The sequence below is a fragment of the Ahaetulla prasina genome, chromosome 3 (genome assembly GCF_028640845.1).
Source record: "Ahaetulla prasina isolate Xishuangbanna chromosome 3, ASM2864084v1, whole genome shotgun sequence".
NCBI classification, from domain to species: domain Eukaryota; kingdom Metazoa; phylum Chordata; class Lepidosauria; order Squamata; family Colubridae; genus Ahaetulla; species Ahaetulla prasina.
This window is the reverse complement of record NC_080541.1, coordinates 195,458,869-195,473,149: the sequence shown is the minus strand read 5'-3', so window position 1 is coordinate 195,473,149 and position 14,281 is coordinate 195,458,869.

Genomic DNA, 14,281 nt, shown 5'->3' with positions numbered 1-14,281 from the left:
TCATTTATTGTAATGTCCTTCCTGTTAAAGACTAGTTCAGCTTCAATTGCAATAATACAAGAGCAACCAATAGATTTAAACTTAATGTTAACCGCTTCAATCTAGATTGCAGAAAATATGACTTCTGTAACAGAGTTATCAGTGCTTGGAACACATTACCTGACTCTGTGGTCTCTTCTCATAATCCCAAAAGCTTTAACCAAAAACTATCTACTATTGACCTCACCCCATTCCTAAGAGGACTATAAGGGGTGTGCATAAGAGCACAAATGTGCCTACCGTTCCTGTTCTATTGTTTTTTCTTATATATATATACTTATACTTCCTTATATTTCCTCATATATATGTTTATATACTATATAATCATTTTGTGTGATGCTTGTGTATATTGTTGTGACAAATAAATAAATAAAAATAAATAAATAAACTAATGCGTAATGACCAAATCAATAGATTTTCTCCAATATCTGGAGAAAAATAAATACAATTTAATTGTTTGTTTATTTATTTAATTTTTGTAGGAGAGAATTATTTTGGTAGGCTTTTATGATTCTGTTACTTTATCCTACTATCCTATTTTATCCTAAATTTAAAAAATACTTCCAAAAATCATGTGGTTCTTGTTTCCTAAGCTTGCCAAACTCCAAAATCTTGAGAACAGTAAAACCCCCTGCAACCCTAACATTACATGTACATAATGACATGAAGACATTGTACACACAGATGCCATTGTGCAAAGGACACCCTTATCTATCTATTTGGAAAATTAGACAATGACCTTTATGGTTTTAAGTAACCATAGTATTGATTTTTATATTGTATTTTTATGCTATAAGTTCTACATACTGCCTAGAAATTCTTAGGTTTCAAGCAGTAGACAAATCACAGCAGCATAAAGAAATAATATTTACATCCCAACATCTGACCTAAGTATGTTAGTCACAGATGTTGCTGTGACGGTCACAGGTGTTACTATTTATCCTCCCCCTTTCCCCATATAAACATCCATTTTAATGTTCCTCCATAAAAATAATAATAGTCTATTCTCAAGCATTACTAAGCACTGTCACCAATAGTAGATCTGGAACTTTAGTATAAGTCAATGGACTGCAATATCTGTCAGACTTCCCAGATAAACCAGATAGGAAATAATAAAGAAGAATAGAACGGAATGGAACGGAATGGAAGAGAACAGAACAGAACTGAACTGAAGAAAACAGAACGGATACTTTATTTGGCCAAGAGTGATTAGACACACAAGGAATTTGTATCCAGTGCATAAACTCTCAGTATACATACAAGCAATAAACTGATAAATCATAAATCATAAGAGATAATTCATAAATCATAACATATCAGATGAAGTAATTCTACTTTACTTGCAAGGCTACATTAGCAGAAACTTGCAGGTCTGAAAGAACCAATCTCCCACCATCTCCTTTACAGCCTGAGAAGTTAGGGAGGGTCCCTTCTGAGCCTCTTTCTCTGCTCATTATGCAGCTGCAGGCGATGCCTTCTTTTATGACCAATCCCTAGGGGTCATTCCACATCAAGTGGTCTGATTTCAGAAAAGTTCCCTGCTCAACCATCACGGATTTTGATGAAATTTGGTGTGAACATGCACATACATCCCCAATGAACATTGATAAAGTGCTATGTATGCACTTTACCAATGCAATACTTGCGGAGATATAGTCATTTGTGTAGGGATACGGTGGCTCAAGGGCTAGGACGTTGAGCTTGTCAATCGAAAGGTCGGCAGCTCGGCGGTTCGAATCCCTAGCGCTGCCGTGTAACGGGGTGAGCTCCTGTTACTTGTCCTAGCTTCTGCTAACCTAGCAGTTTCAAAAGCACGTAAAAATGCAAGTAGGAAAAATAGGGATCACCTTTGGTGGGAAGGAAACAGTGTTCTGTGCACCTTTGGCATTGAGTCATGCCGGCCACATGACCACGGAGACATCTTCGGACAGCGCTGGCTCTTCGGCTTTGAAACAGAGATGAGCACCACCCCATAGAGTCGGCAATGACTAGCACGTATGTGCGAGGGGAACCTTTACCTTTTACTAGTCATTTGTGTGACCCCATACCGCAGCCTTCTACAGTATGACTCTGAGATTCCAGCAACTTTAAGACATAATATCTCCAGCAATATTCTGCTGAGAGAAACGAAACTTGGCCATCTTGTACAACTTTTTGTGCTCTATTAAACAAAATAATAAAAACATTCTCATGACCCATCCCCATCTAGATAATTTGGAGCAAATTTGGCTGAAAATTGCTGTGGCTCAAAAAAAGGTTAAAGTTTGGCTTTGTATATCTCTGGAAGGAAAGGTATGAGAAACATGAAACTTTGTGTGTAATAACTTAGCAACACAAGGTTTTCGAATATAAAATTTCATTCTCCTACTGCTTTCCAATAGTTCACAAATTGAGTATAAAGTTGACAGTTTTTGTAAAAACACCAAAAATAGGGTATTTTCAGCCCACTTTTACAAAAAAAGACCTTCTGGAAACTCTGTTAAATCATTCTCATTAGAAAGAGCATATTTCAAACCCCTTTAAAAAGTAGGGTTGGTTTTTCATTGCTGACATATAAAGCCCTAAAAATAGGGACAAAGTTGAGGACGTCGCTATGGCAGTGTCACATGCATTCTATTATTGTTTCATCTTGTTTGTTTTACATCATTACTACTATTATATTGTGTTGGTCCACGGTGACATTGTCACTACCAGTTCAGGCACTTGACCCAGCAATCCCATTGTCATAGGGGCATGCCTGATAGCCATGCAATACCAGCCACGGGTAGGTTTCTTAATTCAGGAACCCAAGCCTGTAGTTTGGTTTCTTCCTCGAGGTTCCAAAGCCTTGTCTGGGTATCTGTCCCATTCCCAAGCCAGCAACTGGGCAGCTTATCCTAGGTTCCCAAGCCTAAAATGGGTATCTTATATGGTTCCCAAGCTGAAGTCCGTAATGTTCGTATGAACTGCCAGATTCCAACGATTGCTTATTTATTATTGAATTTATGTGCCATGTTCTTTAGTGTCACTTCTGGGAATTGATACCGTCAACCTGACAATATAACTGAAGGTGCTGGAAGCAAATAAGATGTGGTTCTGAAACCCAACAAACATCTTATCTTTCAGGCCAATAAAATGAATGAGCAAGGCCTCGTGGATGCATAAATGTTACCAACGCATCATTTTGTTCAATCGAAATTTCCACGACGTTGTCATAAATGCAGGCAATATAACAACCAGGAAATATGTTGGCCAATTTTAAATTCGGATCAATGGTATTGGACATTTTGGCCACAAAGTTAATCATGTCATTTGAATCTTTGCTGACAGAAATCAAATTTGAATCAACTGGTACAAATGGGTGATAATCTCTTGTGCCAGCTATTGTGCTGCTAACTTTCCATCTTTCTTCTTACAGCATCCTGCTTTTTTCAATTTCTTCCTTCAGAACTTATATATATTTATGTCCGTGAATGTTTCTATCGCAAAAGTTGAACAGATATGCTGGCAAAAGTATTTGGTCGGTTGATGGTCGCTGAAGGTGGCTTGAGCAGTTAAATGTTTACTCATGCCGCCAACTCCTTTGCATAGTGATTTGGTGAAACAAAATCACATGGTGAAACATTCATGGATTTAAATATATATACGTTTCTCTCAACAGAATATTGCCAGAGATATTATGTCTCAAAGTTGCTGGAACCTCAGATTCATACTGTAGAAGGCTGAGGTATGGGGTCACACAAATGACTATATCTCCACAAGTATTGCATCGGCACATGTAGCATTTTACCTATGTTCATTGGGGGCATGTGTGTATGTTCACACCAAATTTCATCAAAATCCGTGATGATCGATCAGGGAGGCCCAGACCACTTGACATGGAATGGCCTCTAGGCATGGCCCCTAGGCAGCAACTCTCTTCCCCTAGTTCTCATGTTCTTTCTCATATACTATTACGATATCACATCAAAACATAACAAAAGCATAAAAAAAAGTTTTCAGAATGTAACTATATACAGTACTTGAAACTAGGAACTGATTCAGGTGGTATGTCATAGACATAGAGAGCCAGTTTATTTAGTGGTTAAGGTTCCAGGTTAAAAAGTGGGAGATTGGGAGTTATAGCCCTGCCTTAGCCATGAAAGCTGGCTGGGTGACTTTGGAGCACTAGGGCCAAATCACTTTCTTTCTCTCACCCAACCCACCTCACAGGTTTGCTGTTGTGGGGAACATAGAAGGTGAAAGGATATGTTCACCACCTTATTTGTAAAAAATAATAAAGACAGGATACAATCAAATACATGAATAAATTAATTAAAAATTAAAATGAAGTTGAGCGCTTTGCTTTTGTTTTTGCTATTCAAGTATATTTTTCTCCAGATTTATGAGTGTCTACTATAATCTAAACCTAATAATCCACAGCGTAAAAGAGATGTTTTGCCACTATTTTGGCTAGCCTAAAATATTTAAGTGTGCTACAAATCCACATGAATTAGGTTGTTAAATGGGAGAAAGGAACCTACCAGAAACAAATGGGCACAAAATGCAACTCTTTATTTCTTGCTTTGTGGTTTTCTATAGATTTTCCCTGTTTAACTAGTTGTAGCTTTGTGGGTTTGTTTGCTTGCTGTTTGTTTTTGGGTTGTTGTTGTTTTTTGCAGGAACATTTTATTATTCTGCATTTTTATTTTCTGTGTTTTTTTATTTCATTACTATTTATTCCAATATCAACTTCAAGGGAAGCTTAGAATGATGGAAAAAATGCAAGAGAAAACATCTATATTTTAGTCAGTTCCAGCAAAAAAAATAATATTCAGTAACAAGTAGCATTTTAAGAATTTCCAAGCATGCCTTCAAAAGTCTCAGAGAAATTTATATAGAAATAAATATGGAAAGAATAATATAAGTCTGGATTGTGCTGCCTCACTGAGTTATGACTACTAACAATCTTGAGAATTTTTTAAACTATTCAAATTTCTGATATCAAACAATTTTTACGGAGATGGCAATTAATACTTTCCATAAACAGGCAATTCTTAGGGCAATTCCTGCAACTTAAGGAGTTTCTTTGCTGCTCTCACTTATTTCTTAACCCAGCTTCAAAAAATTTTTAAAAACGTAAGAAGCTAGCCAAGTCTTTTGAGAGGTAGTGAAGAAAAAAATGAAAAACTCCAAAGTTTTAAAGCAAAGTTAAAAAGAAATTTATTATGTAATGATTCTCAAAGTCTGGAGAGATTCTTTTTTCACAGATGTTTCTGGACTCTGAACTAGAGAGCTAAAACTCCTAATTGCATTATTGCAGATATTAAATTTGCTGTCTTCCATCTTCAGAAGATTGGTCAATAGTTCAAGGGAATAGACCCTTATTCATTGCTAAATTTTCCAATGTCTGGTCAGATTGCAACCCTCCCTTTTTTTCTCAAGGGCAATATGCCCCATCTCACATCTGGCTCTGAGAAAAAATGAAATAATATGAGAACACTATATGCTGTTGACCCATTGTCTCATTTTCAGAAATCAATGAAATGCTGCTAGAAGGATTCTGCAATGTCTTTATACCTTATGTTCAGGTGCTGCTAAATCCATCCAATGTATCATTGGTAAACAGACCAAGTCACTACAGCCATGTTCAGTCTGTTCAGCTGAGTAGCTAGTCATTTTGAAGTGACAAAGGCAGCTAAACTGTTGTCTTAAAATGATTCATTACTTTGATGACTGCCATTCTAGACATTAATCTTGGGATCTTCATGTTTTAAAGCACAGATGCTGACAGACTGAAGTAGGAAACTTAAACTTCTTTGGATATATTGCAATATGTTCGTTTAGCCACTTCCAAGAAGAGTTTTGTACTATTTCCTTTATAACAGTGAAAGGTATATCATTGCCCCACTATATTGTAGGAAATAAAGTTTAGGGATGCTTTGTCATCTTAACAATTTTTAGTATTGGATTGAAGCTACAAATACTTCCTAAGAAGAAACTAAATAAGACATATGAAACTATTTTCAGTCACATTCAAAGCTTGTTAATCAATTTATTTTCCAAGTCTCCCAATGTTGCTAAATGTCTTCTGAGTGCCCCGGATATCTGGCAGACCTTCACAGCAGGGGTGGGTTTTACTTACCTTTACTACCAGTTTGCAATGGAGCCACGTGGGCACACTTCTGCGCATGCACAGAAGCTCCTTGATGGCATCTGGGTCAGTGGGTGGAGCCTCCTGCTGGTTTTACTACCGATTCTTGTGAACCGGTCCGAACTGGGGGCAACCCACCACTGCTTTACAGCTCTGAGAAGACCAGAGCCAGAATCAGTGGGTGGAGTTATTTTGCATTCAGTATACATGATTTGTGGTGTAGTGAGCCCACAACTGGACAGAGCCTTAAATTAAGTTTTTCATACAGGGCATACATTTTTTAAAATGTGAATTACTGCCAACTGGTGGGAACAATTAACTATTGTTAATTGCAGTCCAGGAAGACAGAAGTGTGAACTTAACCATTTCCCTCCCCTATTATAATTCTGGAGAACTTATTTGGGAAGGATGAAGTGGATGAGAGAGAAATCCAATTTATGGTAATAGAAAATAGTTTAATATAAGAAACCAGATATAGGTAATATTTTCTTATTATAATTCAGAATTTTTTTGATTTAGAAATAAAATACATAATACACATTAGACCTATATCCATATTAGCGTGGCTTGTAGCAATTTCATTATGTAGTGTTCAGACTTGAACAAATTCCTTGCCCACAGATTGGCATGTATGCAGAGGTGGGCGTCACATACGTTAACAATCAGCTTGCCCAGAACCGAAATGTGAGTGTGCGTGTCTTCCGCGCATGCACGCAGCATCGAAAAACCAGCGATTATATGGGACGTGATAATGCCAGGGCAGGTGGGTGGACCCAGCCACTGGTTGTAACTACCGGTTCGCCCAATCCAGTCCAAACCAGCAGCAGCCTACCACTGAATGTATCAGTGGTTATTATATTCAGAGACACACTCTTCATACAAACTAACACAAAATCAGTAAGTGAACTAATGATAATTGTCGCTGTCAAATAACACTGCAAATAGATAACAGAGATATCAGAGCAGTAAATAAAACCCTTACCTTAAAAAAACAGTGAGTTAGGTCTCAGTAGGGATGAGGTAGAATAAATGGGGTGAGGGGGGAGAAAGAGTTCGAACAAAATTATTTTTTTATTTTATTTATTTCATCAAGCATATATTTTATGACAGATACAAGTGTAAACAAAATTATAAATACATATAAAGATACAAATACAAATAAAAGAAAACATTAGGACAGGGATGGTAGGCACCCTGGTGCACTTATGTATGCCTCTTACAGACCTCTTAGGAATGGGGTGAGGTCTACAGTAGACAGTCTAAGATTAAAGTTTTCGGGATTTGGGGAAGAAACCACAGAGTCAGGTAGTGCATTCCAGGCATTGACAACTCTGTTACTGAAGTCGTATTTTCTGCAGTCTAGTTTGGATCAGCTTACCATGAGTTTGTATTTATTGTGTGTTCTTGTATTGTTTTGGTTGAAGCTGAAGTATTCATTGTCTGGTAGGACATTGTAGCAGATGATTTTATATACTATGCTTAGGTCAGATTGAAGACGGCGAAGTTCTAAGTTCTCTAAGCCCAAAATTTTGAGTCTGGTGACATAAGGTATTTTGTTGCAAGCAGAGGAGTGGAGGACTCTTCTTATGAAATATCTCTGGACTCATTCAATTGTATTAATGTCTGATATGCAGTGAGGGTTTCAGACAGATGAGCTGTATTCAAGAATTGGTCTAGCAAAAGTTTTTTATGCCCTAGTTTGCAGTTCAATATTACCGGAGAAGAAGCTACGCAAGATTAGGGCCTCTGGTGGCTCAACAGACTAATGCAGTCTGTTATTAACACAGCTGCTTGCAATTACTGCAAGTTCAAGTCCCACCAGGCCCAAGGTTGACTCAGCCTTCCATCCTTTATAAGGTAGGTAAAATGAGGACCCAGATTGTTGGGGGCAATAAAAGTTGACTTTGTATATAATATACAAATGGATGAGACTATTGCTTAACACAATGTAAGCCGCCCTGAGTCTTCGGAGAAGGGCGGGAAATAAATTCAAATTAAAAAAAAAAAAGATTAGGTTAACAACTCTTAATGCATTTTTAGCAATGGTGTTACAGTGATATCTGGCACTTAGATCATTTGAGATATTATCTTTCCATCATTTTTTCTTTTTATACAATAAAGTTTCAAAAGTACCAACTGCCATTAGAGTAGGTAGCTTTCAAACTGAAATGCCAGAAATGGACTAAGCAAGAGAGGGCTGATTGTAAAATAGAATACAGTATCAAAAGTGGGTAATTAAAGAGGGATGCAGTCTCATATCTCCGCTGTACTATTTAGTGGATAGTGATGAAATGAAATGAATAAAACCATATGTTTGAATTAAAGCCTGCTTTGATTTATTCAAAGGACACTTTTGCAGCTGCATTCTGAGAAGGAAGTAACAATAAATCTTTGCTCTTTGGGATGCCCCCATCATTTAGTAGCTCTCTGGAGAATGCAGAACTGTCAGAGATTGAAAAGATGGGAAGACAAAGATGTGATCACATTTCATTTAATAGATACAAGATACTTCTTTCTGTTTCATTAGTTTTCTTTTTCTCTTCGTTTATTTTCCCCACTTTAATTCATTTCTCTGTTTGTTATGTTCCTTATAAAAATGCATAAGATTAATTTCTTTTAGATTGCTTCTTTCTCATTTGAAGGGGGGGGAACCCTTCCATTTAAGCATCTGCATAGCATGTGCATTTTGCTGCCACTCCGTAGCTGACCTCGATTAGCTTTCACAGCAGCTGTGTGGTCCAGATACCTTTTTCCAAGTCAAGGCACTTGCATTTGTCGTCTCTATTTATCAAAGTTTATGAAACATCTGCTATTTCGGAATTTTTTCCTTTGAATGCCATAATCTTTTTAGTTCTGTGCTCCAATAAACAACTTGGAGCAGGACAAAACTAACAGTAAGCATAATTCTCAGCTGGCTGCCTGTGCAAACTCTGTCCAACAGCAACAACACCAGTTTGTTTGCTTGTTTGTTTGTTTCTCCCAAATGAAATACCCTCCAGAATGATCCTATCCCTGGGCTATACTGATTTGGATCACTGTTTTCTGGATGACCCAGTGATTTAGCAATATGGTGGATCAATGCAAAAGCAGTAGTGGCCTTAAGCTGGCAGAATGCTGGATAGCTCAACCTGTTCTCTGGTGGGATCACAGTGGAGCTAGCCAGGGAAGGCAAGCAAATTGGCATTTGGAAGACGAGGACGAATGTTTCATTCCTAAAGCTAGTTGTTGGGGAAAACAGCCTAGAATGGACAAAATATAGAAGCGATAAATAAAAAAAATATTATCTGTTTCTTAAATAATATGTATTCCTGGAAGAATGGATCTGTAGAAATCTGACTTGTATCAGTATACCTGTATACATAGTTTTCTATATTATTTCTTAGCAATCAATTTAAAAGAAAAGTTCCTCAATGTTGTTGTCATATGGCTTTTGTGTATGTGTGTGCCTCTTTGTGTATGTACAGTATACACATGCCTGTGTATGAATATGTCTGTGGGTTTTGGCCATTTGGGACAATTTGAGGGTAGAACAAGAAGCAATGGGTAGAATTAATCAAGGAGAGAAGCATCTTAGAACTAAGGAGAAATTTCCTGACAGTTAGAACAATTAATCAGTGGAACAACTTGCCTCCAGAAGTTGTAAATGCTCCAAAACTGGAAGTTTTTAAGAAGATGTTGGATAGCCATTTGTCTGAAGTGGTATAGGGTTTCCTACCTAACCAGAGGGTTGGACTAGAACAGGGGTCACCAACCTTTCGAACCTCAGGGACCACTAAATTCATAATTTTAAATCCCACTAATATGATTTTTAAAAAAGATAAATAGTATTTAGTGCAATATAAAAAATGCAAATAATTTTTCTGCAGACCACCAAAATTTTCTCACGGACCACCATTTGGTGATCGCTGAACTAGAAGGCCTCCAAGGTCCCTTCCAACTCTGTTATTCTATCTTGTACTTTTTCCTACTAAGTATCCCACATGTTGTTTTTCCTGTTGTATCTATATTTTACTATGCACATTACACACATAAATAGCCTTTTTAAAGAAATTATTTAGGCAGCTTAAAGACAGCATCTACAAGCTATTTGAAAGTCTACTATAGTAGCTTAAGATATTTCAAAGTTAAAAATAATCCACAAGAGACTTCTTTAATTAACTTCCATTACTCAGTAAGTTATAATACTGTCTCTCACAGCATAGGCACAAAATAAATATGCACTAGACACCAATAACATCCTGGAAGCTACATTCCCAGTATATAACTGAAATAGAAGAAATGAGCCCTGCAACTTTTATTGATCAACACTAAACATTCCACCAGTTTTATCAGATTGGCCAAATATTCTTTAACCCTGTCGCCCTAAGTGTATCCTTTTCTTCTGGTTAAATAAATACCTAGCATATGGACCGAAAATCAGTAGGTGGAAACAGGAACATCCAAGAAACAATGCAGCCCAGGGGTGGAATCCAGCAGGTTCTGACAGGTTCTGGAGAACCAGTAGCAGAAATTTTGAGTAGTTAGGAGAACCGGCAAATACCATCTCTGGCTGGCCCCAGAGTGGGGTGGGAATGGAGATTTTGCAGTATCCTTCCCCTGGAATGGGGTGGGAATGGAGATTTTGCAGTATCCTTCCCCTGCCACGCCCGCCAAGCCACACCACGCCCACCAAGCCACGCCCACAGAACCGGTAGTAAGAAAATTTGGATTTCACCACTGATGCAGCCCCAACAATGAATATATTAGTATTTTTCCAATGCTTATGTAATTCATTCCCATAAATAAATATGCTTACTTACAGTATATGATTTGAAAAGGCACTGATATTTAAAACAGAAAATTCTTTATTGGTTTATTTATCTTTCTTGCACTTACATGATGATAACATTGGTCATTTCAACAATATAAATCCTACACATTCTCTTGCATAGGGATTATTCTGTTTGCCATAAAATCCTAAAACTGGGAAGGATTCAACTATTACCTTGCTACAGAAGATCCTTTACCAATGAGTTCAGGCAGACACCAAACTGAAACCATCCATGAAAGACAGTCCACCACCTCCATAGCCACACAGCTCCACTGCCAAAATGCTTTTTCAAATGTTAGTCAACATTTATCCCGAGTTTTGTAGTCTTGTAAAATGTTGTTATTTGTTAGTTTGAATCCTGCTCTTCGATGCAATAAATGGCACTTTCTAAACACAGGTTAGCAACTTTTCCTAGATAATTTAATAGACAGAACTAATTTTCCCTGTTTTCATTAAAAAAAATATTGTCAAAATTATGGAAGTCAACAAAATGGTTGGTTCCTGAGCCAACATGTTGTCTTTTCATATAACACTTATTTGCCTGATGTGTATTATTATTTACAACTGCTTTGATGTTTTAATTGTTTTGTTTTTCACAGCTGAATTAAAAAATGGCTTTGGGGAATTTTGAATCTTCTCATTAAAAGGAGATAATTGTGAAGGAAAAAAACCAAATTAAAATTATCTGAGCAGCAACTCAAAATTGGCACCTGACCACTTTGACATAAATCAAACTGTGCTAGTTTGCTTATATTGTTGCCCAATTGCTATGTAAACCTTTAATCTGGGTGTAATCTGTTGATTCTAGTGGCTATTACACTACTCTGGGAAAAGGTGAATCTGTTCATTCCATCGGCTTGAGATATAAAACTAGCTATCAGTGATATGTTGATAATACCAAACCCTGAACTGATAGGTGTCTCTCTGAGCCCCAAGGCACTTCACATGTTCAACTCTTGTGAATTCAAGGCTGAAGACTTCTCAATGAATTTTATTTTATTTGCGGGGGGGGGACTGAACCCTAAAATGACTCTGAGGTTCTTGCAATAAGAGTAGAAAATAATAATAAAAAAACCACTGAAAAAATCCATGCATGTGAACAAACAACCTTGCATAACCAACAGCACCACAAAATACCCTCCCCCAAACCCTAGAGAAGAGTCAAGTCTGATTTTGTTTTTGTTTTAATATTTTTTGTTTTTATTAAGTTAAAAAAAACAAAAATGAAACATAGATAAATAGCAGAGAAAATGATTATCAAAAGCAATAGCACTTAGACTTATATGCCACTCCACAGTGCTTTACAGCATTCTCTGAGCAGTTTACAGCGTTGGCATTTTGCCCCCGAAAATCTGCATCTTCATTTTACCAACTTTGGAAGGATGGAAGGCTTAGTCAACCTTGAGCCAGTCTGGATTGAACTCCTGGCTGTGGGCAGAGTCAGCCTGCAATACTGCATTCTAACCACTGTATCATTATGGCTCTTATAATACATACATACATATAATTATATACAGAACTATGTAATCCCTAACTTCAAAAGCCATCTTCTAAATTTCCTTGCTGTGCATTAAGCATATAAAGCAACTATTCATCTATGGATTTAAAAGATTTCTGTTATGAATGCATACAATTAATTTTTCTCTTGCCATATAATGTACAATTTTGGTTTTTCAATATTGTACTGTTGGCAAGATTTCTCTTTTCCAATGTTTTGCCCTCAGCCATGATTTTAGAAATTTCAGGATCATCATTAAAATGTAAGTTACATGGGACTTATGGAGGTAGAAATGGTAGATTGAAAACAACTCAATGAAATGCAGAGCTGACTGTTATGTATTAACAGTTGTGCCTTTAAATATTTGAGCGGGAAATCAGCACGTTGCTGATTGGACGAAGCCTCCAGCAGAACTGTATAAAAGGAGAGGTTTTTCCCCCAGCCTGTTGCTGGGTTCACCCTATATTAAAGAGCTGTTGTCACTACCCTGGTCTCCAGCCTCGTTACTTCCCGAACTTAACATTGGCGACGAGGATGGGATCTCGAGGCTAGGGGAACCAGAACCGAGCTGAAGCACGCTAGTTCCGAACCCAGCAAACTCAGGGCAGAACGCGGAAATGGCAAACACGCCACCCGCACCGTACAACCCGGTCAAGGAGAAATGGGGAACGTATATGACCCATTTCGAAAGCTTTCTAGAAGCCAACGAACTACAGGATCCTGATAACCGCAAACGGGCTTACTTCCTAAGCCATTGCGGGCCGGAGGTGTCGAGATTGCGGAAGCCCTGGCAGAGCCAACGCCCGATACAATCGGTATCATGGCCAACTCTGCAAACCTTACTAAAAACCACGCCGCGCACGCCCGTCCAAATCGTGCAGCGGTTTGAATTCGAGAACGTAGACAGATGGAGGCGAGTCCATCGGTGACTACATGGCCGCTTTAAGAAGAGCGTCCAAGGACTGCGGATACCGAGACTTAGACGAAGTGCTACTCGAGCAACTCATCCGAGGTCAAGGACATCCGCCTCGGCGGCGACTGCTAGCCAGGAGCAACCTGACACTAGCCACCGCTCTGGGCGAGGCCAGAGCACACGAAATGTCTACTAAAGCAGCAGAGACCCTGCAAAGCCTCTTCAATCCAAGGCGAAAGCCAGCGCCAGTACACCAGGAGGAGATTCAGTCCGAATCCGAAGGTGAGGCGAGGATGAGGAAGGGTCTGCCGGACCGAGAAACGCGACACTGAGGACCGTGGCGAGTGCGGAAGCTGCGGAGGGCAGCATCAGCGCCAACGCTGCAGGTTTAAAGGCGCAACATGCCGGCGGTGTGGGAAGAAAGGACACTTAGCTCAGGTTTGCAGGCGGCCCAACCTTCCGCCGAAAATTCAAATCGGCCAATCAAAGCGGAACCGGAAAGGCGGCCCGCGATTGGTTCAAACAAGAAAGGCGCAGTCTAACCAAGCGACTGTCATTATAGGCGCGCCTCAACCAAAGTGGAAAGAAGATTTTCACAAAGCCCAAGATCGAGGGAGTACGGTGCAGGCTTGAAGTAGACACGGGATCAGCGATCACCATCATGTCCTGGGACACTCTGGCGAAGTCGCTGCCGTCCGTCGCGAAGCGCCATCTGCAAGCACAGCGGCTACGAGTGCACGACTACCAGGGGAATCGCATCCCTGTTCGAGGGACCACCTCCGTCCGAGTCGAGTACGGCCCTCACAAAAAGACCCTGCCCATCACGATCGTCGAAGGAACTCTGCCCAGTCTGTTGGGACTAGACTGGTTTCGTGCCCTGGGCATGGGAGTGACTGGCATCTACAGAAG